General features: G+C 46.7%; 1 long non-coding RNA gene across 6 annotated transcripts in view; it reads right to left on the bottom strand.

Annotated features, from left to right (window-relative positions):
* LOC138376252 (uncharacterized) overlaps window positions 1-26,195 on the bottom strand; it is a 75,188-nt gene that overhangs the window by 6,652 nt on the left and 42,341 nt on the right. For 3 of the 6 annotated variants that reach the window (XR_011231653.1, XR_011231652.1, XR_011231649.1), the window contains 3 exons: window positions 20,867-20,943; window positions 18,608-18,691; window positions 16,732-16,874 (listed from right to left, as the gene is read on the bottom strand). This is a non-coding gene — a long non-coding RNA (uncharacterized lncRNA). Of the gene's footprint in view, window positions 1-16,731; window positions 16,875-17,882; window positions 18,079-18,429; window positions 18,692-20,866; window positions 20,947-26,195 lie in introns of those variants that run through there. The other 3 variants (XR_011231654.1, XR_011231651.1, XR_011231650.1) reach the window with 3 other exon arrangements.

Below are 26,195 nucleotides of genomic sequence, written 5' to 3'. Positions count from 1 at the left end.
AGACACTTGAACTCTAGAGCGGTAGGTCGAGCGTTTCAGCTCTGAATTTTCCTTGATGTCATTTGCCCTTTCGTAAAAACTTGTGCACCAGCATTAGCTCTATAACCAGCCGGAGCCCCAGAAACACCTGGCAGGCCTTTGAATCTTTTCATTTACAGAACTACTTGCAAGTAGGGGTACCACACACCAACTGGGGTGCCCCCTGGGGGTCATCCTCCCTTGTCTTTCCTCGATTTTAAAGGATGTCCCATTTTCTCCTTAAAAGAAGCAACCGAACTGTCCTACAGGGTTGGGTGTCGTGGATCAGAGTGTGCTGCTTGTGGGTGGCGCTCCTCAAGGTCTCACCACTGAGTCGCTCCCACCCTCTTAGGTGTCTCAGGTTTCTCTCTCGGAGGTCTAGTACCTCCAAGAGGGCTCCAAACGCCGAGTGATCAGCTCTTATATGCGTTTCCTGGACGAGCCTCCTTTTAATTAACGTACGTGTGTGTCTGTGGGGGGGAGCGGGGGTTCCGGTTCCATATGGGGCCACTCGCGCCTCGGGGAATCGCCCCAGGCAACTCCCACTCGGGACCCCCGTCACCCGGGGTTGCCAAGGCTGGGAGGAGTAAGATGCCCCTTCTCTTCGGAGCTGAGGAACTCAGTCTCATTTATCTACCAACAAGACAGTTCGGTTTCCTCTTCAAAAATGCACAGCAAAGCCGATTGAGATTAATTTTAGGATAAAAAGACAATGGAGAAGACCCTTTAGGATGCACCTCCAAATCTAAGTTAGGATCCCAAACAACAATTCCTAGGAAAAGAACCAGCTCAGAGTAAACCGAGACCATCAACCAAAAGGGGAGCTCAGGACGACCCACCAGTTCCACCAGAGGAGAAGCTCGGAGGCGGGGGGGGGGGGGTGCGGGGGTGGGGAGGAGGGTAGGCCCCGCCCTCCCCAAAAGGGCCACGCCGGGACTCGGCACCGAGTTCGGGCTGCTCCTTCGGTGGTCCTGAGTCTTCTCTGAGCGCCACGCCCGGGCGCCAACCTTGTCAAGGGAAAAGAAACCAAAGTCCGTAACATAGTTTTAAAGAGATTTAATCTGAGCCAAATTTGAGGCTCATGACCCGGAGCCATGCCCAAGAGGCCTTGAGCAAGTGGACTCGCTGTGGCTGCTATGGTATAGTTTGGTTTTTTACCTTTCAGGGAGACAGGGCTTACAGGGAAAGTCATAAACCAATACATGGGAGGCATACGTTGGTTTGGCCAGAAGAGGTGGGCCATCTCCAAGCCGGGGCTTGCAGGCTATAGGCGGCGCTGGTGGTGGAGGCGTGTGTGTGTGCGTGGGTGTGTGTGTGTGTGTGCGTGTGTGTGAGGTGAGCCTCAAAATGTTATTTTAGTTCACAAGTCCCTTCCCCCCCGCCCCTTTTGGCCAAGATATGTCAGAGAGACGGCATCTGTGGCCAAACTTTTATGACCTTTAACTTTTATATCCACTTAATTTTTAATGACCATTGACATACTGAAGTGTAGAGTAGTTCCAAAGATGAGTGAATTAGACAAAATCATCTTTTCACGTCCCAAAACAGAATTTATTGACATCACAGGGATCAAAGTGTCTCTGGTCCCCGAAGGCTGGGAGCAAAGGCCCCCCCAAAAGGTCCCCGTAAAGACCTGTTGAGAATTTGCTGCCGTCAAGATTACTAGCAGAAAGGATTAAAACTTATGCATGGACACCTTCAGAAGGAACACTCAAGGGTGCAGGGGAAGCTGTCCATTTTTTATGTTTAAAGCATGGACAGTCCAGTAGAAATGACTGGACCAAAAGGGGGTGCGCTAATTCTAACGGGCCGAGTGGCAGAACCAGCGAGACTTTTATATTGAGATTCTGCCTGGACTCTCTCCAGTGTGCCTTCCTCCCTTCTGGGTTGCAGGGCGGCAAGGCCCTTTCTGGCACGGGGTTTTAGGTAAAACACAGCGGGTCAGGTAATTACTTCATGGGCATTTTACGTAGACTCACTTTAGGATCTAAGGCTGGCCTTCAGGAAAAAAGAAAGGGGTTCTGGGCTGTACGAGCCTCCTTGGGCACAGGGATGCTGGTTTTTATGGCTGGCTTCAGGGAAGGATTGGTACAAGAGGCAGGCACACAAGGCAAGGTCAGAACATTTTTGCTTCTGAAGCCTTCGTTTTCAGTTAGTTTTCTGAATCCCACATCAACATCAGATCACCTGACTGTAGACTAGGAGGAGGGGGGGAAGCTTTCAGCGCCAATCCTCAGCACCTCAAACAACGATACAAAGCTAGTAACGTGGCTTTTGCACGAGGATCAAGATTAGGCTGCTTTGAAAACAATCTAAATGGTCTCAAAACAATTTGGGGGTGTGTGTGTGTGTACACTTGAGTACATGCAATATTTATAAAGAGTAAGACTGTTTTGAGATTCTCTGGATTGTAACCATCATTCACTTTTTATCTTAAAGTAAATTACTGCAGAGAAATTACTAATTTAGAAACTTTTTCCCTAGGCCCAAACTTGGTTAGAGCAGCATAATGTACGCATGACCGGCTAGCTTGTAAAGAGTGGGACAAAAATGGACGAGACCAAGGGAAAACTGAAGCTTTCAATTTAAGCTCTTCTGCCCGCAACTTCTAGGACAACTCTGAGTCCCTAAGGGTACGGTTAAGATTAGATGACAGTGCGTTTAGAGACACCTTCTGTGTACCTCTCTATAGACACTGAGTCAGTGGAAGTAAACTGTATCTGCAGTTAGGGTCACAAGTGCAAAACCGCAATATTTTCATGCACCTTTCACCCGTAGCTGGCATCAGGATCTCCAGGTAGCCTCTCAATTGTAGATACTGTAAACGATGAGCGATGTGGACATCAATAGGAAAAGTCAGCACGTTTCAGAGTAGCGGGAAAAGAAGAGAGAGAAATAGCTCGAGACACTTGAACTCTAGAGCGGTAGGTCGAGCGTTTCAGCTCTGAATTTTCCTTGATGTCATTTGCCCTTTCGTAAAAACTTGTGCACCAGCATTAGCTCTATAACCAGCCGGAGCCCCAGAAACACCTGGCAGGCCTTTGAATCTTTTCATTTACAGAACTACTTGCAAGTAGGGGTACCACACACCAACTGGGGTGCCCCCTGGGGGTCATCCTCCCTTGTCTTTCCTCGATTTTAAAGGATGTCCCATTTTCTCCTTAAAAGAAGCAACCGAACTGTCCTACAGGGTTGGGTGTCGTGGATCAGAGTGTGCTGCTTGTGGGTGGCGCTCCTCAAGGTCTCACCACTGAGTCGCTCCCACCCTCTTAGGTGTCTCAGGTTTCTCTCTCGGAGGTCTAGTACCTCCGAGAGGGCTCCAAACGCCGAGTGATCAGCTCTTATATGCGTTTCCTGGACGAGCCTCCTTTTAATTAACGTACGTGTGTGTCTGAGGGGGGGAGCGGGGGTTCCGGTTCCGTATGCGGCCACTCGCGCCTCGGGGAATCGCCCCAGGCAACTCCCACTCGGGACCCCCGTCACCCGGGGTTGCCAAGACTGGGAGGAGTAAGATGCCCCTTCTCTTCGGAGCTGAGGAACTCAGTCTCATTTATCTACCAACAAGACAGTTCGGTTTCCTCTTTCAAAAATGCACAGCAAAGCCGATTGAGATTAATTTTAGGATAAAAAGACAATGGAGAAGACCCTTTAGGATGCACCTCCAAATCTAAGTTAGGATCCCAAACAACAATTCCTAGGAAAAGAACCAGCTCAGAGTAAACCGAGACCATCAACCAAAAGGGGAGCTCAGGACGACCCACCAGTTCCACCAGAGGAGAAGCTCGGAGTCGGGGGGGGCAGGAGGGTAGGCCCCCCCTCCCCAAAAGGGCCACGCTGGGACTCGGCACCGAGTTCGGACTGCTCCTTCGGTGGTCCTGAGTCTTCTCTGAGCCCCACGCCCGGGCGCCAACCTTGTCAAGGGAAAAGAAACCAAAGTCCGTAACATAGTTTTAAAGAGATTTAATCTGAGCCAAATTTGAGGCTCATGACCCGGAGCCACGCCCAAGAGGCCTTGAGCAAGTGGACTCGCTGTGGCTGCTATGGTATAGTTGGTTTTTTACCTTTCAGGGAGACAGGGCTTACAGGGAAAGTCATAAACCAATACGTGGGAGGCATACGTTGGTTTGGCCAGAAGAGGTGGGCCATCTCCAAGCCGGGGCTTGCAGGCTATAGGCGGCGCTGGTGGTGGAGGCGTGTGTGTGTGCGTGGGTGTGTGTGTGTGTGTGCGTGTGTGTGAGGTGAGCCTCAAAATGTTATTTTAGTTCACAAGTCCCTTCCCCCCCGCCCCTTTTGGCCAAGATATGTCAGAGAGACGGCATCTGTGGCCAAACTTTTATGACCTTTAACTTTTATATCCACTTAATTTTTAATGACCATTGACATACTGAAGTGTAGAGTAGTTCCAAAGATGAGTGAATTAGACAAAATCATCTTTTCACGTCCCAAAACAGAATTTATTGACATCACAGGGATCAAAGTGTCTCTGGTCCCCGAAGGCTGGGAGCAAAGGCCCCCCCAAAAGGTCCCCGTAAAGACCTGTTGAGAATTTGCTGCCGTCAAGATTACTAGCAGAAAGGATTAAAACTTATGCATGGACACCTTCAGAAGGAACACTCAAGGGTGCAGGGGAAGCTGTCCATTTTTTATGTTTAAAGCATGGACAGTCCAGTAGAAATGACTGGACCAAAAGGGGGTGCGCTAATTCTAACGGGCCGAGTGGCAGAACCAGCGAGACTTTTATATTGAGATTCTGCCTGGACTCTCTCCAGTGTGCCTTCCTCCCTTCTGGGTTGCAGGGCGGCAAGGCCCTTTCTGGCACGGGGTTTTAGGTAAAACACAGCGGGTCAGGTAATTACTTCATGGGCATTTTACGTAGACTCACTTTAGGATCTAAGGCTGGCCTTCAGGAAAAAAGAAAGGGGTTCTGGGCTGTACGAGCCTCCTTGGGCACAGGGATGCTGGTTTTTATGGCTGGCTTCAGGGAAGGATTGGTACAAGAGGCAGGCACACAAGGCAAGGTCAGAACATTTTTGCTTCTGAAGCCTTCGTTTTCAGTTAGTTTTCTGAATCCCACATCAACATCAGATCACCTGACTGTAGACTAGGAAGAGGGGGGGAAGCTTTCAGCGCCAATCCTCAGCACCTCAAACAACGATACAAAGCTAGTAACGTGGCTTTTGCACGAGGATCAAGATTAGGCTGCTTTGAAAACAATCTAAATGGTCTCAAAACAATTTGGGGGTGTGTGTGTGTGTACACTTGAGTACATGCAATATTTATAAAGAGTAAGACTGTTTTGAGATTCTCTGGATTGTAACCATCATTCACTTTTTATCTTAAAGTAAATTACTGCAGAGAAATTACTAATTTAGAAACTTTTTCCCTAGGCCCAAACTTGGTTAGAGCAGCATAATGTACGCATGACCGGCTAGCTTGTAAAGAGTGGGACAAAAATGGACGAGACCAAGGGAAAACTGAAGCTTTCAATTTAAGCTCTTCTGCCCGCAACTTCTAGGACAACTCTGAGTCCCTAAGGGTACGGTTAAGATTAGATGACAGTGCGTTTAGAGACACCTTCTGTGTACCTCTCTATAGACACTGAGTCAGTGGAAGTAAACTGTATCTGCAGTTAGGGTCACAAGTGCAAAACCGCAATATTTTCATGCACCTTTCACCCGTAGCTGGCATCAGGATCTCCAGGTAGCCTCTCAATTGTAGATACCGTAAACGATGAGCGATGTGGACATCAATAGGAAAAGTCAGCACGTTTCAGAGTAGCGGGAAAAGAAGAGAGAGAAATAGCTCGAGACACTTGAACTCTAGAGCGGTAGGTCGAGCGTTTCAGCTCTGAATTTTCCTTGATGTCATTTGCCCTTTCGTAAAAACTTGTGCACCAGCATTAGCTCTATAACCAGCCGGAGCCCCAGAAACACCTGGCAGGCCTTTGAATCTTTTCATTTACAGAACTACTTGCAAGTAGGGGTACCACACACCAACTGGGGTGCCCCCTGGGGGTCATCCTCCCTTGTCTTTCCTCGATTTTAAAGGATGTCCCATTTTCTCCTTAAAAGAAGCAACCGAACTGTCCTACAGGGTTGGGTGTCGTGGATCAGAGTGTGCTGCTTGTGGGTGGCGCTCCTCAAGGTCTCACCACTGAGTCGCTCCCACCCTCTTAGGTGTCTCAGGTTTCTCTCTCGGAGGTCTAGTACCTCCAAGAGGGCTCCAAACGCCGAGTGATCAGCTCTTATATGCGTTTCCTGGACGAGCCTCCTTTTAATTAACGTACGTGTGTGTCTGTGGGGGGGAGCGGGGGTTCCGGTTCCATATGGGGCCACTCGCGCCTCGGGGAATCGCCCCAGGCAACTCCCACTCGGGACCCCCGTCACCCGGGGTTGCCAAGGCTGGGAGGAGTAAGATGCCCCTTCTCTTCGGAGCTGAGGAACTCAGTCTCATTTATCTACCAACAAGACAGTTCGGTTTCCTCTTCAAAAATGCACAGCAAAGCCGATTGAGATTAATTTTAGGATAAAAAGACAATGGAGAAGACCCTTTAGGATGCACCTCCAAATCTAAGTTAGGATCCCAAACAACAATTCCTAGGAAAAGAACCAGCTCAGAGTAAACCGAGACCATCAACCAAAAGGGGAGCTCAGGACGACCCACCAGTTCCACCAGAGGAGAAGCTCGGAGGCGGGGGGGGGGGGGGGGGTGGGGGGGTGGGGAGGAGGGTAGGCCCCGCCCTCCCCAAAAGGGCCACGCCGGGACTCGGCACCGAGTTCGGGCTGCTCCTTCGGTGGTCCTGAGTCTTCTCTGAGCGCCACGCCCGGGCGCCAACCTTGTCAAGGGAAAAGAAACCAAAGTCCGTAACATAGTTTTAAAGAGATTTAATCTGAGCCAAATTTGAGGCTCATGACCCGGAGCCATGCCCAAGAGGCCTTGAGCAAGTGGACTCGCTGTGGCTGCTATGGTATAGTTTGGTTTTTTACCTTTCAGGGAGACAGGGCTTACAGGGAAAGTCATAAACCAATACATGGGAGGCATACGTTGGTTTGGCCAGAAGAGGTGGGCCATCTCCAAGCCGGGGCTTGCAGGCTATAGGCGGCGCTGGTGGTGGAGGCGTGTGTGTGTGCGTGGGTGTGTGTGTGTGTGTGCGTGTGTGTGAGGTGAGCCTCAAAATGTTATTTTAGTTCACAAGTCCCTTCCCCCCCGCCCCTTTTGGCCAAGATATGTCAGAGAGACGGCATCTGTGGCCAAACTTTTATGACCTTTAACTTTTATATCCACTTAATTTTTAATGACCATTGACATACTGAAGTGTAGAGTAGTTCCAAAGATGAGTGAATTAGACAAAATCATCTTTTCACGTCCCAAAACAGAATTTATTGACATCACAGGGATCAAAGTGTCTCTGGTCCCCGAAGGCTGGGAGCAAAGGCCCCCCCAAAAGGTCCCCGTAAAGACCTGTTGAGAATTTGCTGCCGTCAAGATTACTAGCAGAAAGGATTAAAACTTATGCATGGACACCTTCAGAAGGAACACTCAAGGGTGCAGGGGAAGCTGTCCATTTTTTATGTTTAAAGCATGGACAGTCCAGTAGAAATGACTGGACCAAAAGGGGGTGCGCTAATTCTAACGGGCCGAGTGGCAGAACCAGCGAGACTTTTATATTGAGATTCTGCCTGGACTCTCTCCAGTGTGCCTTCCTCCCTTCTGGGTTGCAGGGCGGCAAGGCCCTTTCTGGCACGGGGTTTTAGGTAAAACACAGCGGGTCAGGTAATTACTTCATGGGCATTTTACGTAGACTCACTTTAGGATCTAAGGCTGGCCTTCAGGAAAAAAGAAAGGGGTTCTGGGCTGTACGAGCCTCCTTGGGCACAGGGATGCTGGTTTTTATGGCTGGCTTCAGGGAAGGATTGGTACAAGAGGCAGGCACACAAGGCAAGGTCAGAACATTTTTGCTTCTGAAGCCTTCGTTTTCAGTTAGTTTTCTGAATCCCACATCAACATCAGATCACCTGACTGTAGACTAGGAGGAGGGGGGGAAGCTTTCAGCGCCAATCCTCAGCACCTCAAACAACGATACAAAGCTAGTAACGTGGCTTTTGCACGAGGATCAAGATTAGGCTGCTTTGAAAACAATCTAAATGGTCTCAAAACAATTTGGGGGTGTGTGTGTGTGTACACTTGAGTACATGCAATATTTATAAAGAGTAAGACTGTTTTGAGATTCTCTGGATTGTAACCATCATTCACTTTTTATCTTAAAGTAAATTACTGCAGAGAAATTACTAATTTAGAAACTTTTTCCCTAGGCCCAAACTTGGTTAGAGCAGCATAATGTACGCATGACCGGCTAGCTTGTAAAGAGTGGGACAAAAATGGACGAGACCAAGGGAAAACTGAAGCTTTCAATTTAAGCTCTTCTGCCCGCAACTTCTAGGACAACTCTGAGTCCCTAAGGGTACGGTTAAGATTAGATGACAGTGCGTTTAGAGACACCTTCTGTGTACCTCTCTATAGACACTGAGTCAGTGGAAGTAAACTGTATCTGCAGTTAGGGTCACAAGTGCAAAACCGCAATATTTTCATGCACCTTTCACCCGTAGCTGGCATCAGGATCTCCAGGTAGCCTCTCAATTGTAGATACTGTAAACGATGAGCGATGTGGACATCAATAGGAAAAGTCAGCACGTTTCAGAGTAGCGGGAAAAGAAGAGAGAGAAATAGCTCGAGACACTTGAACTCTAGAGCGGTAGGTCGAGCGTTTCAGCTCTGAATTTTCCTTGATGTCATTTGCCCTTTCGTAAAAACTTGTGCACCAGCATTAGCTCTATAACCAGCCGGAGCCCCAGAAACACCTGGCAGGCCTTTGAATCTTTTCATTTACAGAACTACTTGCAAGTAGGGGTACCACACACCAACTGGGGTGCCCCCTGGGGGTCATCCTCCCTTGTCTTTCCTCGATTTTAAAGGATGTCCCATTTTCTCCTTAAAAGAAGCAACCGAACTGTCCTACAGGGTTGGGTGTCGTGGATCAGAGTGTGCTGCTTGTGGGTGGCGCTCCTCAAGGTCTCACCACTGAGTCGCTCCCACCCTCTTAGGTGTCTCAGGTTTCTCTCTCGGAGGTCTAGTACCTCCGAGAGGGCTCCAAACGCCGAGTGATCAGCTCTTATATGCGTTTCCTGGACGAGCCTCCTTTTAATTAACGTACGTGTGTGTCTGAGGGGGGGAGCGGGGGTTCCGGTTCCGTATGCGGCCACTCGCGCCTCGGGGAATCGCCCCAGGCAACTCCCACTCGGGACCCCCGTCACCCGGGGTTGCCAAGACTGGGAGGAGTAAGATGCCCCTTCTCTTCGGAGCTGAGGAACTCAGTCTCATTTATCTACCAACAAGACAGTTCGGTTTCCTCTTTCAAAAATGCACAGCAAAGCCGATTGAGATTAATTTTAGGATAAAAAGACAATGGAGAAGACCCTTTAGGATGCACCTCCAAATCTAAGTTAGGATCCCAAACAACAATTCCTAGGAAAAGAACCAGCTCAGAGTAAACCGAGACCATCAACCAAAAGGGGAGCTCAGGACGACCCACCAGTTCCACCAGAGGAGAAGCTCGGAGTCGGGGGGGGCAGGAGGGTAGGCCCCCCCTCCCCAAAAGGGCCACGCTGGGACTCGGCACCGAGTTCGGACTGCTCCTTCGGTGGTCCTGAGTCTTCTCTGAGCCCCACGCCCGGGCGCCAACCTTGTCAAGGGAAAAGAAACCAAAGTCCGTAACATAGTTTTAAAGAGATTTAATCTGAGCCAAATTTGAGGCTCATGACCCGGAGCCACGCCCAAGAGGCCTTGAGCAAGTGGACTCGCTGTGGCTGCTATGGTATAGTTGGTTTTTTACCTTTCAGGGAGACAGGGCTTACAGGGAAAGTCATAAACCAATACGTGGGAGGCATACGTTGGTTTGGCCAGAAGAGGTGGGCCATCTCCAAGCCGGGGCTTGCAGGCTATAGGCGGCGCTGGTGGTGGAGGCGTGTGTGTGTGCGTGGGTGTGTGTGTGTGTGTGCGTGTGTGTGAGGTGAGCCTCAAAATGTTATTTTAGTTCACAAGTCCCTTCCCCCCCGCCCCTTTTGGCCAAGATATGTCAGAGAGACGGCATCTGTGGCCAAACTTTTATGACCTTTAACTTTTATATCCACTTAATTTTTAATGACCATTGACATACTGAAGTGTAGAGTAGTTCCAAAGATGAGTGAATTAGACAAAATCATCTTTTCACGTCCCAAAACAGAATTTATTGACATCACAGGGATCAAAGTGTCTCTGGTCCCCGAAGGCTGGGAGCAAAGGCCCCCCCAAAAGGTCCCCGTAAAGACCTGTTGAGAATTTGCTGCCGTCAAGATTACTAGCAGAAAGGATTAAAACTTATGCATGGACACCTTCAGAAGGAACACTCAAGGGTGCAGGGGAAGCTGTCCATTTTTTATGTTTAAAGCATGGACAGTCCAGTAGAAATGACTGGACCAAAAGGGGGTGCGCTAATTCTAACGGGCCGAGTGGCAGAACCAGCGAGACTTTTATATTGAGATTCTGCCTGGACTCTCTCCAGTGTGCCTTCCTCCCTTCTGGGTTGCAGGGCGGCAAGGCCCTTTCTGGCACGGGGTTTTAGGTAAAACACAGCGGGTCAGGTAATTACTTCATGGGCATTTTACGTAGACTCACTTTAGGATCTAAGGCTGGCCTTCAGGAAAAAAGAAAGGGGTTCTGGGCTGTACGAGCCTCCTTGGGCACAGGGATGCTGGTTTTTATGGCTGGCTTCAGGGAAGGATTGGTACAAGAGGCAGGCACACAAGGCAAGGTCAGAACATTTTTGCTTCTGAAGCCTTCGTTTTCAGTTAGTTTTCTGAATCCCACATCAACATCAGATCACCTGACTGTAGACTAGGAGGAGGGGGGGAAGCTTTCAGCGCCAATCCTCAGCACCTCAAACAACGATACAAAGCTAGTAACGTGGCTTTTGCACGAGGATCAAGATTAGGCTGCTTTGAAAACAATCTAAATGGTCTCAAAACAATTTGGGGGTGTGTGTGTGTGTACACTTGAGTACATGCAATATTTATAAAGAGTAAGACTGTTTTGAGATTCTCTGGATTGTAACCATCATTCACTTTTTATCTTAAAGTAAATTACTGCAGAGAAATTACTAATTTAGAAACTTTTTCCCTAGGCCCAAACTTGGTTAGAGCAGCATAATGTACGCATGACCGGCTAGCTTGTAAAGAGTGGGACAAAAATGGACGAGACCAAGGGAAAACTGAAGCTTTCAATTTAAGCTCTTCTGCCCGCAACTTCTAGGACAACTCTGAGTCCCTAAGGGTACGGTTAAGATTAGATGACAGTGCGTTTAGAGACACCTTCTGTGTACCTCTCTATAGACACTGAGTCAGTGGAAGTAAACTGTATCTGCAGTTAGGGTCACAAGTGCAAAACCGCAATATTTTCATGCACCTTTCACCCGTAGCTGGCATCAGGATCTCCAGGTAGCCTCTCAATTGTAGATACCGTAAACGATGAGCGATGTGGACATCAATAGGAAAAGTCAGCACGTTTCAGAGTAGCGGGAAAAGAAGAGAGAGAAATAGCTCGAGACACTTGAACTCTAGAGCGGTAGGTCGAGCGTTTCAGCTCTGAATTTTCCTTGATGTCATTTGCCCTTTCGTAAAAACTTGTGCACCAGCATTAGCTCTATAACCAGCCGGAGCCCCAGAAACACCTGGCAGGCCTTTGAATCTTTTCATTTACAGAACTACTTGCAAGTAGGGGTACCACACACCAACTGGGGTGCCCCCTGGGGGTCATCCTCCCTTGTCTTTCCTCGATTTTAAAGGATGTCCCATTTTCTCCTTAAAAGAAGCAACCGAACTGTCCTACAGGGTTGGGTGTCGTGGATCAGAGTGTGCTGCTTGTGGGTGGCGCTCCTCAAGGTCTCACCACTGAGTCGCTCCCACCCTCTTAGGTGTCTCAGGTTTCTCTCTCGGAGGTCTAGTACCTCCAAGAGGGCTCCAAACGCCGAGTGATCAGCTCTTATATGCGTTTCCTGGACGAGCCTCCTTTTAATTAACGTACGTGTGTGTCTGTGGGGGGGAGCGGGGGTTCCGGTTCCATATGGGGCCACTCGCGCCTCGGGGAATCGCCCCAGGCAACTCCCACTCGGGACCCCCGTCACCCGGGGTTGCCAAGGCTGGGAGGAGTAAGATGCCCCTTCTCTTCGGAGCTGAGGAACTCAGTCTCATTTATCTACCAACAAGACAGTTCGGTTTCCTCTTCAAAAATGCACAGCAAAGCCGATTGAGATTAATTTTAGGATAAAAAGACAATGGAGAAGACCCTTTAGGATGCACCTCCAAATCTAAGTTAGGATCCCAAACAACAATTCCTAGGAAAAGAACCAGCTCAGAGTAAACCGAGACCATCAACCAAAAGGGGAGCTCAGGACGACCCACCAGTTCCACCAGAGGAGAAGCTCGGAGGCGGGGGTGGGGGTGGGGTGGGGAGGAGGGTAGGCCCCGCCCTCCCCAAAAGGGCCACGCCGGGACTCGGCACCGAGTTCGGGCTGCTCCTTCGGTGGTCCTGAGTCTTCTCTGAGCGCCACGCCCGGGCGCCAACCTTGTCAAGGGAAAAGAAACCAAAGTCCGTAACATAGTTTTAAAGAGATTTAATCTGAGCCAAATTTGAGGCTCATGACCCGGAGCCATGCCCAAGAGGCCTTGAGCAAGTGGACTCGCTGTGGCTGCTATGGTATAGTTTGGTTTTTTACCTTTCAGGGAGACAGGGCTTACAGGGAAAGTCATAAACCAATACATGGGAGGCATACGTTGGTTTGGCCAGAAGAGGTGGGCCATCTCCAAGCCGGGGCTTGCAGGCTATAGGCGGCGCTGGTGGCGGAGGCGTGTGTGTGCATGCGTGTGAGGTGAGCCTCAAAATGTTATTTTAGTTCACAAGTCCCTTCCCCCCCCCCCTTTTGGCCAAGATATGTCAGAGAGATGGCATCTGTGGCCAAACTTTTATGACCTTTAACTTTTGTATCCACTTAATTTTTAATGACCATTGACATACTGAAGTGTAGAGTAGTTCCAAAGATGAGTGAATTAGACAAAATCATCTTTTCACGTCCCAAAACAGAATTTATTGACATCACAGGGATCAAAGTGTCTCTGGTCCCCGAAGGCTGGGAGCAAAGGCCCCCCCAAAAGGTCCCCGTAAAGACCTGTTGAGAATTTGCTGCTGTGAAGATTACTAGCAGAAAGGATTAAAACTTATGCATGGACACCTTCAGAAGGAACACTCAAGGGTGCAGGGGAAGCTGTCCATTTTTTATGTTTAAAGCATGGACAGTCCAGTAGAAATGACTGGACCAAAAGGGGGTGCGCTAATTCTAACGGGCCGAGTGGCAGAACCAGCGAGACTTTTATATTGAGATTCTGCCTGGACTCTCTCCAGTGTGCCTTCCTCCCTTCTGGGTTGCAGGGCGGCAAGGCCCTTTCTGGCACGGGGTTTTAGGTAAAACACAGTGGGTCAGGTAATTACTTCATGGGCATTTTACGTAGACTCACTTTAGGATCTAAGGCTGGCCTTCAGGAAAAAAGAAAGGGGTTCTGGGCTGTACGAGCCTCCTTGGGCACAGGGATGCTGGTTTTTATGGCTGGCTTCAGGGAAGGATTGGTACAAGAGGCAGGCACACAAGGCAAGGTCAGAACATTTTTGCTTCTGAAGCCTTCGTTTTCAGTTAGTTTTCTGAATCCCACATCAACATCAGATCACCTGACTGTAGACTAGGAGGAGGGGGGGAAGCTTTCAGCGCCAATCCTCAGCACCTCAAACAACGATACAAAGCTAGTAACGTGGCTTTTGCACGAGGATCAAGATTAGGCTGCTTTGAAAACAATCTAAATGGTCTCAAAACAATTTGGGGGTGTGTGTGTGTGTACACTTGAGTACATGCAATATTTATAAAGAGTAAGACTGTTTTGAGATTCTCTGGATTGTAACCATCATTCACTTTTTATCTTAAAGTAAATTACTGCAGAGAAATTACTAATTTAGAAACTTTTTCCCTAGGCCCAAACTTGGTTAGAGCAGCATAATGTACGCATGACCGGCTAGCTTGTAAAGAGTGGGACAAAAATGGACGAGACCAAGGGAAAACTGAAGCTTTCAATTTAAGCTCTTCTGCCCGCAACTTCTAGGACAACTCTGAGTCCCTAAGGGTACGGTTAAGATTAGATGACAGTGCGTTTAGAGACACCTTCTGTGTACCTCTCTATAGACACTGAGTCAGTGGAAGTAAACTGTATCTGCAGTTAGGGTCACAAGTGCAAAACCGCAATATTTTCATGCACCTTTCACCCGTAGCTGGCATCAGGATCTCCAGGTAGCCTCTCAATTGTAGATACTGTAAACGATGAACGATGTGGACATCAATAGGAAAAGTTAGTAGGTTTCAGAGTAGCCAGAAAAGAATAGAGAGATATAGCTGGAGACCCTTGTACTCTAGAGCAATAAATGAGCACAGGCTTCCATTTAAAGTCACCATCTATAGTAGCTCCTCACAAGAGTCAGCCTGTCCTTTGCAGCAAGCCATTGACTTCTCCAGCTATGAAAGTCTCAGATGGTATCCCCTAACAGAAGAGTATGTCTTCTACATTAAAAATCTGTTGTTTATTGTATCGCTCTTCATGAATTATCCTAGCTAGATGTTATGGATAACTTGCTACAGCTTATCCATCATCACTTCCTCCTTCACCTTGTACTCTTATGATAGTTACTTAAGGCTCATGCACCAACTTCTAGCTTCATACTTTTCTTCTGCAGCTTCCTCACCTCTCTCAGTCTTCATGGAATTCAAGAGAGGAGCCTACTCTAAATTAGGTTTTGGCTAAAGGGAATGTTGTTGCTGGGGTGATCTATCCAGAGCACACAAATTTTCTCTGTATCAGCAATAAATCTGTTTTGCTTTTTTGTCATTCATGTGTTTACTGGAGTCGCACTTTGCATTTCCTTGAAGAACTTGCCCTTTGCAGCCACAGCTGGACTAACTGGTGTGAGGGGCCTAGATTTCCCTGAGCTTTTGAAATGTCTTCCTCATTTTTTGTAGAGATGGAGCCTGTCTACATTGTCCATGCTGGTCTCAAAACTCCTGGCCTCAAGTGATCCTTCTGCCTCAGCTTCCTGAAGCGGTGCCCACTGGCCATGATTTTGATTATATGTTCTTATTTATAAAATAAGCTAATAAGTACAAAATTGTTGGCATAAATAATTTGAGGGCTAAAATTATATTCTTTTCCTCCATAGAAGTCTTACTTTCATTTCTTCCAGGTGCCGGGAGAACTCATGACCCAAGATCATCTCAATCTGATTTAGGGACTAAATTTTGAAGCTGAGTTACAGCCCTTCTGAGCAACATGTATTTCTAGGGTTCAAACTTGTTCTCCTCATGTACAGCCCACTGGGGTCCGAACTCCCATGCTGAGAATTTACCAAGACCCCATGCCCCTGGCTTCAATGCTATCAAAATGGCCCATGCACTCCTAGCTTCCCTTCTGCAAATAATACTGGGGGAGAGTACCCCCATACACTGGACATACTTTGAGACCCCTCTTTGTACTCTTATCCAGTAAGTCATCATTATCTTGATAGCTCATCTGTGCCTTCAAGCAGATTTTTTTTTTTAATATTTATTCAGCTTTTCTAGTTGTTCTCAGTGGACAGTTGGCTTCAGTCATCTACACACTTATAACCGGAAACAGAAGTCTCTCCTATGTTGTAAAAAGGTATTGTATATGTTCACTGGTGGTCATTTTAAAATACATAAACAAATTCTTTGATATGCCTTTCTTTAAGAGGTGGGGTTAAATTTCCCTCCCCTTGAGTATAAGTTGCATGTAGTGACCTTCATTTAATAGAATGTGGCAAAATGATCAATTGTGATTCCTGAGCGTGGGTCAGAGCAGCTTCCCCCTTGCTCTCTTGCTCAGGGGAAGCCAGCTGCCACAATCTAAAGGCATTCGAAGAGTCCTGTGGAGAGGCCCATGCAGTAAGGCATTGAGGCCTCTTGCCAACAGCCATGTGAATGAGCCATCTTAGGAGACCCTCCAGGCTCAGTGTGGCCTCTGGATGACTACGGTCCAGGCCAACTTCTTTACTGCAACATGAAAGACTCTGAACGCAAACTACCCAGCTAAGCCAGCCTTGAATCTTAATCTGCAAACTGTGAGATGACGAATGTTAAACCAAGCAATTTTGGGGTAAATGGTTTTATATTAATAGTAATATGTTTGTTTTTAAATTTTATATTTTATTATTTTTAAGTTAATATTCATTTTATGTGAAAAAAGAAATCAATAGCTTAAAATTTTAAAGTAATATTTAAATAAAAAAACATGTTGTATGATCTCTGCTTCCAGTTAGGAATAAAAACAGAGTTTTTCAGAACGGATGAAGTCATTTCTACAATAGTATTAACAGATAAGCCATTCAGAAACCCTTTAGGATTTATTCTTACTTCCTGAAGAGCTTCTATAATATGGTCTCTATGCAAAGTGAAAACATACATGAGCATTTGTCTTTTCCAAAGTAACACAATCTGACTATAGCTAAGTTATTGAATGGAACTATGCTTTTACACAAAAAGCTTAAAACCAATTAAAATATAATTTTAGTTCTTACCTGCTGACTTCTGGATGTAGTTCAGCCAGTCACTTCATGATCTTGGTGAAGCTACGCAAGTTCAATGTATTTGGAGGTATGAATCTAAAAGGTGCATCAGGTAATAATGCAGCAGATTGAATTTGTTTACAATTCTTGAAACCCTAAATAAGCATTTTAAAAGTTTTCTTAAAACCATGACATAGTGATAATCCAGCTTATTCAGTTAAAATAAATTTTAAAATTATAAATGAAATAAATTGCTCTGAAATTTTTACTTTAAGATTATTTATACCAAGTAAATTTACTTCAGTGGTGTTCAGGGCTATGTATTAAGAAAACATGCCAACATAATTTTTTATAGTAATGATAAAGTCTATGAGACTATGTCTAAATCAGCCTTTTTTATAGTAATGATAAAGTCTATGAGACTATGTCTAAATCAGCCTTTTTTATAGTAATGATAAAGTCTATGAGACTATGTCTAAATCAGCCTTCCTCAACTGGGATTCTTCCTCTGAACCCCAGAACACAGCACATGGTGTAACTATTTTCTCAACCCTCCCAAAGACAGGACATAACCAACCCACCTGATAAAGGTTGGTCTGAAGAGTAATTATAAATATTCCATATTTTATTTACTAAATACTTTATGTAATGAACACAAACTACATGCCCAGAATTGTATCACTGGTTATGAGGGGAGGGGGGACTAGTAATATAAAGTGCAGCCTCCTTCACTTGTGAAAGATAAAATTAAAATGATAAATTAGTTACCAATAACCATGCAAATAGACTATAAATGGTGCGAAACCACTGTAAATCCTGCAAAAATTCAACAAAGGAAGGGCTCAGACTTTAAATCCTAGATGAAAAGTCAGGGCAAAATACATAAAATATTAGCTCTGTCACACCAGAATATTACATTTTACTTATTGCCATTATCTCTCCCACTAGATTTAAGCTTCATATAAAAGCACAGATTTTTGTCTATTTTGTTCACTGTTGCTTTCCCAGTTCCTAGAACAATGTACACAGTTGGTATGTAATAACTCTTTGTTCAGTAAATAAGTGAAAAGATTGGAATGTGATAGTTGAAACCACAGAAAAAATGAGCTCTCCAAGAAAAAGCGAAATTACTGGTATGTAATAGCAATGATAATAGCTGTACTTACTGAGTACATCCTCAGTACATTGTACTAAGAATTTTTCCATATTAAGCTCATTTAAACTTCTAAATATTTGAGGTAAGACCTATTATCCTCATTTTAAGACAAAAAGCTCAGAGAGTGAGGTAGCTCTCCCAGAGTCACAGGATGAGCAGGAGGCAGAGCAAACCTCCATCATTTTCCACATCGTGTTTAAAACCTCAGTGAGGGCCGGGCGCGGTGGCTCACACCTGTAATCCTAGCACTCTGGGAGGCTGAGGAGGGTGGATCGCTCAAGGTCAGGAGTTCAAGACCAGCCTGAGCAAGAGCGAGACCCCGTCTCTACTAAAAATAGAAAGAAATTATACGGACAACTAAAAATATATATAGAAAAATTAGCCGGGCATAGTGGTGCATGCCTGTAGTCCCAGCTACTAGGGAGGCTGAGGCAGTAGGATCGCTTAAGCTGAGGAGTCTGAGGTTGCTGTAAGCTAAGCTGATGCCACGGCACTCACTCTAGCCTGGGCAACAAAGTGAGACTCTGTCTCAAAAAAAAAAAAAAAACCAAAACCTCAGTGAGGTACAGATGAGGGCATAAAAAAATAAAATGACTACCTTTTATGGTTTTAATAATTATGAGATAACATTAGCTATAAAAAGTGATGAAAGTATAATAATTAGTTACTTAAAGAGTAGCACTATTCAAGAATAAAGAAGAAAAAAAAGACTGGAAAGCAGCAGGCCCCCACCTTTTTGGCACCATTCATTTCCTTCACAGCCATCTTTAGATCACCGTTTTTTGTGGTTTTTTTTGGAAAGCAAGAGTTGCATATCTGAAATAGAAAAGCAGAAAACCAAAAGGTTTTTCATTGACTTTAAGTTACCTCAAACTTAATTTTGTAACCACTGACTCAAATATAGTTTTCACAACAATAAATGCTCTTATAAAGGTTGATATATTAAGCCGGGTGCAGTAGCTCACATCTGTGATCCTAGCACCCTGGGAGGCCAAGGCGGGTGGATCACTCAAGGTCAGGAGTTCGAGACCAGCCTGAGCAAGAGCGAGACCCCGTCTCTACTAAAAATAGAAAGAAATCATATGGACAGCTAAAAATATATATATAGAAAAAATTAGCCGGGCATGGTGGCACATGCCTGTAGTCCTAGCTACTCAGGAGGCTGAGGCAGGAGGATCCCTTGAGCCCAGGAGTCTGAGGTTGCTGTGAGCTAGGCTGATGCCAGGGCACTCTAGCCTGGGCAACAGAGTGAGACTCTGTCTGGGGAAAAAAAAAAAAAAGGTTGATATACTTAGCTTGAAATCAGGAACAATGTTTATTTAGGATAACTAAATAAAAACCAAATTAAAGATGAGAAATAAAAGACACTAAGCATTTCTCATGAATTATCTCCTATTAATTTTATATTAAAATTTAATGTAAAACATTTGCAAAGCTGATATATGATAAAGTTGCAGAGATTAGCAATCTGGGGACTATTTATACTAAAAAAGTTAAAATTAATTCCTATGTTCAAACAACCTCCAGATGACTCAAAGGCTTGCAATGTGAAAGTCAAAATTTAAAACGTTTGCCAGAATATTTAAGAGAATATCTTTATGGCCTTGTTGTTGGGAAATATTTAGACCAAAAAAAAAAAAAACAAAAAGTTTGAACATCGAATCAGAACTTTAACCATATAATTGAGAAAGTCAGGCAAGAGCTATTCCTATAAAAGCACCAGACCTAGAGAGTGTCAGTGGAAGGATACATACCAAATCTGAAAAGTGGTTGTTTTCAAATCATGGGACTATGGATAATTTTTTATAACCTCCTTGTATTTTTGCATTTAATTGTATTTTCTAAATTTCCACACAGCATGTATAATACTTAAGAAAAGAAAACCCCACAGTTTGTTTTAAGGATTCAACAAGATACTAAAAGAATCTTTCACATCAGGTAATACTACTAGGATTATAATACTGCTTTAATGAAATATATTAATACCACATTAATGAGTAAAATTTAGAAAGCATATACTCTTAGGTGACTCCATTAAATAAAATTAAACCCTATTTTTTAACAAATTTCAACCCCAACTATAAACAGGATTCTCTCTTAATTGATAAAGATTTTCATATCTGAAATGAACAGCCATCATTTTTTATCAGCAGACAGTAAAGGTATTTCCGTCACCACTGTGATTTGAATGATCTGACAATGTCACAAAATAGAAAGTAGCAACATACAGATTGGAAGAGATTATATATAGATGATGTAGCTATCTACCTAAAAAGTATACAAGTGTCATCTGGAAAGTAATTAAACTCAGAAATAATAGAATACAATTTTCTGAGCATCTACTATGTGCCAGGCTTTACTCCTAGTGCTTTACATACTTAACTCATAGTAGTTTCACAACATCGCTATGACAGTACTATCGACCTCACTTTATAGACAAAGAGGAGGCTGAGGTACAAAAAGGTCAAGTAAATTGCCCAAATTTATTCATCAAGTTGCTGACAGACCTGGGAATTGAGCCAAAGTTATCTCTTTCTGGAGCCCGTTCTCCTTAACTAAGGCTCTCTACATTCCCTGTGAAACAGCGCGTAACAAGATAAAGCACACGGAAGTCAGTCAGTCTGCTGCATGCCACTAATAACAAGCTACAAAGTATAATCCAAGAAAGATCTGATTAAGAACAGCACGAACTAATGACTGCAGCTATTTGTGTATAATGACTGCAACTATTTGTCTGCATGGCCCCCTATACTAGCCTGGGACTCTCCTGTGGGAATGGCCTTTGACTTTATCCCCACTGTGGCTGATGTCTGGCACAGAACCTCTAGTGAGCAGCAGGCACACAGTAATGCACATTGCACTGAATTTGGGAAACACACCTGTAGTTAGTAGAAGAATCATAAATTGAAATTTCAGAAACTAGGTATTTCTGGAAATGAGACCTTCAGTCAAGAGAAATAATATGAAGTTCAAAAAGAAATCTTGGCATACCTCAGGTACTGAAGGGCAGAGACCACCAACATGTACCAAATAACCTTCATCTCTTCGTAAGGGTTCAGCATACATTTCTGCTTGTAGAAAAACAGAATATACCACAGAAATGATCATCATTGTATTGAGATGTTTAAGAGAAAATGAAAACTTGCTAAATATTTTATGGTTTCTTTTTACTATCACAAAGCTTATCAAAAAGTTATCAACAAATATCAGCATGACCAGACTGAAGACCAAAAGCCTAGAGTACAGTGTTAAGATATCTGGGCCTTAATCATATCATCTTGAAAAATAAATGGGTATGGATTAGTTGATATTAAGTCTCTCATAGCTCAAATGAATAAATTACATCTAAACGGAGTAATCAGTTACAGCTGTCCTTTGGTATCCCTGGGGGGACTGGTTCTAGGACTCCCTGTGGATACCAAGATCTGAGGATGCTCAAATCCCTTATATAAAATGGCACAGTATTTGCATATAATCCACACACATCCTCCTTTACACCTTAAATTACCTCTAGATTACTCATAATACCTAACGCAATGTAAATTCTATGTAAATAGTTGTTATGCTGCGTTGTTTAGGAAATAATGACAAGACAGTTGGTTGAATCCATGAATACAGAACCCACGGGCTGACTGTACATCACGACTAAAAAAGTCTGTCATTTGTCCCCGGTTCAGAGAAGTGCTATGAGAACACTGGATGTACACAGGATCTTAACTCCTTAGTGTTAGTGCTGGCTCCAGCTAGTGGTTTCAGAGACCTCTTTACACACATTCCTTTTGTAAGGCTGGTGGCAGGCACCCCTCCCTTCCCTAATGAAAAAAGAGGCGGCTCCTCCTGTTCCTCGGTACCCGCCCCAAAACTTAAAGAAATTCCTTACTCCTGGCGCCCACATCTCCTGGCCGAAGAAGCTCCCATCCCCCAACCCTAAGGACATATAAAAACCCACTCAAACTTCTGTGCCGCGAGACTTCTCAGGCCTTTCTCTCACGGGGCCCGCGAACTTCGCCCGGGAGCGCCCTAATAAAGCCTCGTTGCTTTCCCCTTTTCAATTCTGTTCGTCTGTCTTTCTCTGGTGCTGGCTCCTTCAAAGAAACCTTACATTTGGTGCCGAAACCCAGGAGGGGCCTTTGGCTGCACCACCCCCTTCCGAGAACTCTCACTTTCCAGACCGGGACCTCCGCTGACTGCCTTCCAGTCCCTCATTGACGACCTCGGCCTGGGTGAGTCACCCCATGTTATCCCAACCCGGATCCCCCAGGAGCCTCCGTTCCTTCCGGGAATCTGTTCCCTCTCCGTTAAACCGTGGGCCCACGTCAGAGGCTCCCCTGTTCCGGGGCTGAGGCTATTCGGGGATGCCTGAATTCCTCTCACCCCCTTTCCGTGCCGGCACACTAGTCTCGGGCGGAGACGTCCCCCCAGGCTTTTGCTGCCTCCATAGCCAGGATACTGTTCCTGGCTGTTTCCCCATCCGGGTTGAGGTGACATGGGTGACCAAAATTCCCCACGAGATGCCCCTGGGGTGTCTGCTGGCCAATCTGAAGGCCCTGGATTTAGGCATCCAGCCCAAGTGCCTCATTCTGTACTGCAACACTGCCTGGCCAATGTATAAATTGGACAGTGACTCCCAATGGCCTGAAAATGGGACTTTCAGTTTCAATATTCTGCAAGACCTTAATAACTTTTGTCACAGGAATGGCAAATAGTCGGAGATCCCATATGTCCAAGCCTTTTTCTGTTTGCGCTCCCGTCCTTCTCTCTGTCTGACCTGCCACCCCGCACAGGTCCTCCTTGTGCTGGACCCCCACCCCCCTCCGCCTCTTCTCCCTCTAACTCTCCCCCGGACGTCTCTTCAGATGCCCCTTCTGCTTTCTCTGATCCACCCGACTCCCTCAGCCCTCCCCCCCGACTCGACCCCCACCACACCCACAGGCGCCTGCCCATCCTCCTACATCTCCCAGTCACTTGCTGTCTCTGGTCAGCCAGCACACTCGCCCCCACGCAAACCCCTCGGACCAGCCCCTCCTCTGTCCCTTATGGGAGGTGGCAGGAGCCAAAGGGCTTGTACGCGTACATGCTCCCTTCTCCCTTTCTGACCCTTCTCAGATTGAAAAGTGCCTAAACTCAGGGAAATCACTCAACAGGCAGACAAAAACCCTGCGGCCTTTCTCAGCCGCCTTACAGACTCCCTTATCGAATATACCCGCCTAGAGCCTACCTCCCCCGCGGGGACTGCTGTCCTTACAACTCACTTTATTACTCAGTTCTCCCCTGACATCAGAAAGAAACACAAAAAAGGCAGAGGAGGGCCCTGAGACCCCTATCCGAGACCTAGTGAATATGGCATTTAAAGTCTTCAATTCCCGAGATGAACAGGCAGAGGCCCAAAGGGAGGCCCGTGTCTGCCAAAAGGCACACCTGCAGGCCCAAGCCTTGTTTGCAGCCCTGAGGCTGGGGAGACCCAAGAAGCCATCGACCTCGTCTAAGGTGACCAGCCGCGCTCCGCCAGACACCTACTTCAAGTGCGGTAAGGAAGGCCACTGGGCCAAGTGGTGCCGGCAGCCACTTCCACCCACGACGCCTTGCCCGGCTGTGGTCAAGAGGGACACTGGAAAAGTGACTTCCCCTTGGGACAGAAGTCCGGAGGGTCAGTCCTTCCATCCCTAGACCTGCCGATGGCAGCTTGGGGTCTGGCTGCCGAAGACTTGAAGAGACCCCGACTCAATGACCCCATCACCCGCACTGAGCCCAGGGTAACAATCAAGGTAGCAGGTAAGGCAGTGTCCTTTCTGGTTGACACGGGGGCTACCTACTCTGTCCTGCCTTCCTTTTCAGGCCCTACCTATCCTTCCCAGGTGTCAGTCGTGGGTATTGACGGCAATCCCTCTCGACCCCCCACCACTGGTCCCCTAACTTGTCTAATAGATGACCGTCCCATCACCCATTCCTTCCTTATCATGCCCTCCTGTCCCACTCCACTTTTGGGAAGGGACTTACTAACCAAGCTGGGAACCACCCTCCACTTTTCCTCTGGAACTTCCGCCCTCCTTCTTCTCTCTCTCTCTCCAGATTCCTCAGCTCCACCCCCAGCCTCTCCCGCTTTACCGAGTCCTACATACCTCCTCCCACCAGAACTCGTAGACCCCCAGGTTTGGGACACCTCCACCCCAGTGGTGGCCACACACCACACCCCCATCCTCATTCGACTCAAAGACCCCTCATCCTTCCCTTCCCGGCCACAGTTCCCTATTTCACCAACCCACCGCGGAGGTCTAAAACCCATCATAGAACGTCTTCTGCGCGAAAAACTTTTGATTCCAGCTGACTCTCCCTATAACACACCCATTCTCCCGGTAAGAAAGCCAAATGGCTCATACCAGCTAGTCCAGGACCTCAGACTCATTAATGAGGCAGTTGTCCCCATACACCCTGTGGTGCCTAATCCCTACACTTTGTTCTCTCATATTCCACCCTCCACCACCCATTTTTCTGTCCTGGACCTCAAGGATGCTTTCTTCACCATTCCTTTAGACCCAGCCAGCTACAATCTCTTTGCCTTTACATGGGAAGATCCCGACACGAACATGTCTCAACAACTCACTTGGACTGTCCTGCCCCAGGGGTTCAGGGACAGCCGCCACCTCTTTGGTCAGGCTCTCGCCCAGGATCTTCTTCAGTGCCCCTTACAACCAAGCACTGTCCTCCAATATGTGGACGATTTATTACTCTGCAGCCCCTCATACTCCAACAGCCGCATACACACTGCCTCTCTACTCAACTTCCTTGCCCCTAAGGGCTACCGGGTGTCCCCCTCCAAAGCTCAGCTGTCTAAGCCTACTGTCACTTACCTTGGACTTAGTCTCACCCCCACTTCCCGTCATCTCACTGTTGATCACCAGCAGGCCCTCCGCGACCTCCAGCCTCCCACCACTGCGGAACAAATTCTATCCTTCCTTGGGTTTATTGGTTTCTTCCAACACTGGATCCCCACTTTTCTCTCCTTGCCAAACCCCTCTATGAGGCAGCACGTGATGCCTCTGCTGGCCCTCTCTTAAACCCTCAGGCAGTCTCTCGCACATTCCTAAAACTTCGAGACTCTCTCCTACAAGCACCCCCTCTAAGACTCCCTCATCCTGAAAACCCTTTAACCTCTACACGGATGAGCGCCAGGGCCTGGCCCTCGGCGTCCTCACCCAACCTCTGGGACCTACTCCCATTTCCACCCAAGTGGCCTACTTATCCAAACAGCTGGACACCACAGTCCGTGGCTGGCCACCCTGCCTCCGCGCCTTAGCAGCAGCCACTGCTCTCACCAGGGAGGCCCTGAAACTCTCCCTGGGACAGAACTTATATGTCTTCTCCACCCACCATTTACAGGACCTTCTGACTGACCGCTCTTTAGCCCTCCTCACCCCGTCTAGACTACAGGAATTCCATCTCTTTTTTATTGAAAATCCCACCATTACTTTATCACAGTCCCCGACTCTAAACCCTGCCACTCTGCTCCCCATTCCCTGTTTACCGTGTCCTCACACTCCTGCTCAGAAATGGTTGAAGTCTCCACTACCTGTAGACCTGATCTGTCAGACAAGCCACTTCCTACAGCGGAGTTAACTTTCTTTGTTGATGGCAGCTCTGTCACAGGTGAGGACGGCAAACGCCGGGCAGCCTATGCCATTGTCTCTGCCTCTCAGGTAATAGAAGCCTCCCGACTTCCGGAGGGCACCACCTCCCAAAAGGCAGAACTCATTGCTCTCACCCGAGCCTTACACCTAGCCCAAGGCAGGAGTGTAAATATTTACACAGACTCCAAATATGTGTTTATGGTGGCTCACTGCCATGCTGCCATATGGAGAGAACGGGGCTTTCTCTCCACCAAGGGCTCCCCTGTTATTAACGCCACCCTTATCCCCAGTCTCCTCGAGGCCCTTCAGTTACCCACCCAATTAGCTATCATACACTGCAAGGGACACCAGACGGACGGGTCCCCCGTCACTAAGGGAAACAACTATGCTAATACTGTTGCCCATAGTCTAACATCCCCAAAACATCCTAGTCTGGCTCCTCTTCTTTTCCTTTCCATTCCTTCCTTCCAGCCTCGCTACACTCCAGAGGAGCGCAACAGCCTTCTCACCCAAGTGAGATCAACCACCACTGAAGGGTGGGTCCTTCCTAAGGACGGCAAGCTGGCTCTCCCTAAGGCACGGGCCCTAAAACTCATTGGCCAGGTCCACTCTTCACCTCATATTGGCACTAAGGGCCCCTTCCACCTCTTACAGCCTCTATTTTCACACCCTGCCCTGTATTCTCTCATCAAAAC

The sequence above is a fragment of the Eulemur rufifrons genome, chromosome 28 (genome assembly GCF_041146395.1).
Source record: "Eulemur rufifrons isolate Redbay chromosome 28, OSU_ERuf_1, whole genome shotgun sequence".
NCBI classification, from domain to species: Eukaryota; Metazoa; Chordata; class Mammalia; order Primates; family Lemuridae; genus Eulemur; species Eulemur rufifrons.
Note: the sequence above shows the minus strand (reverse complement) of the source record. Positions and strands in the feature narration are given on the sequence as shown.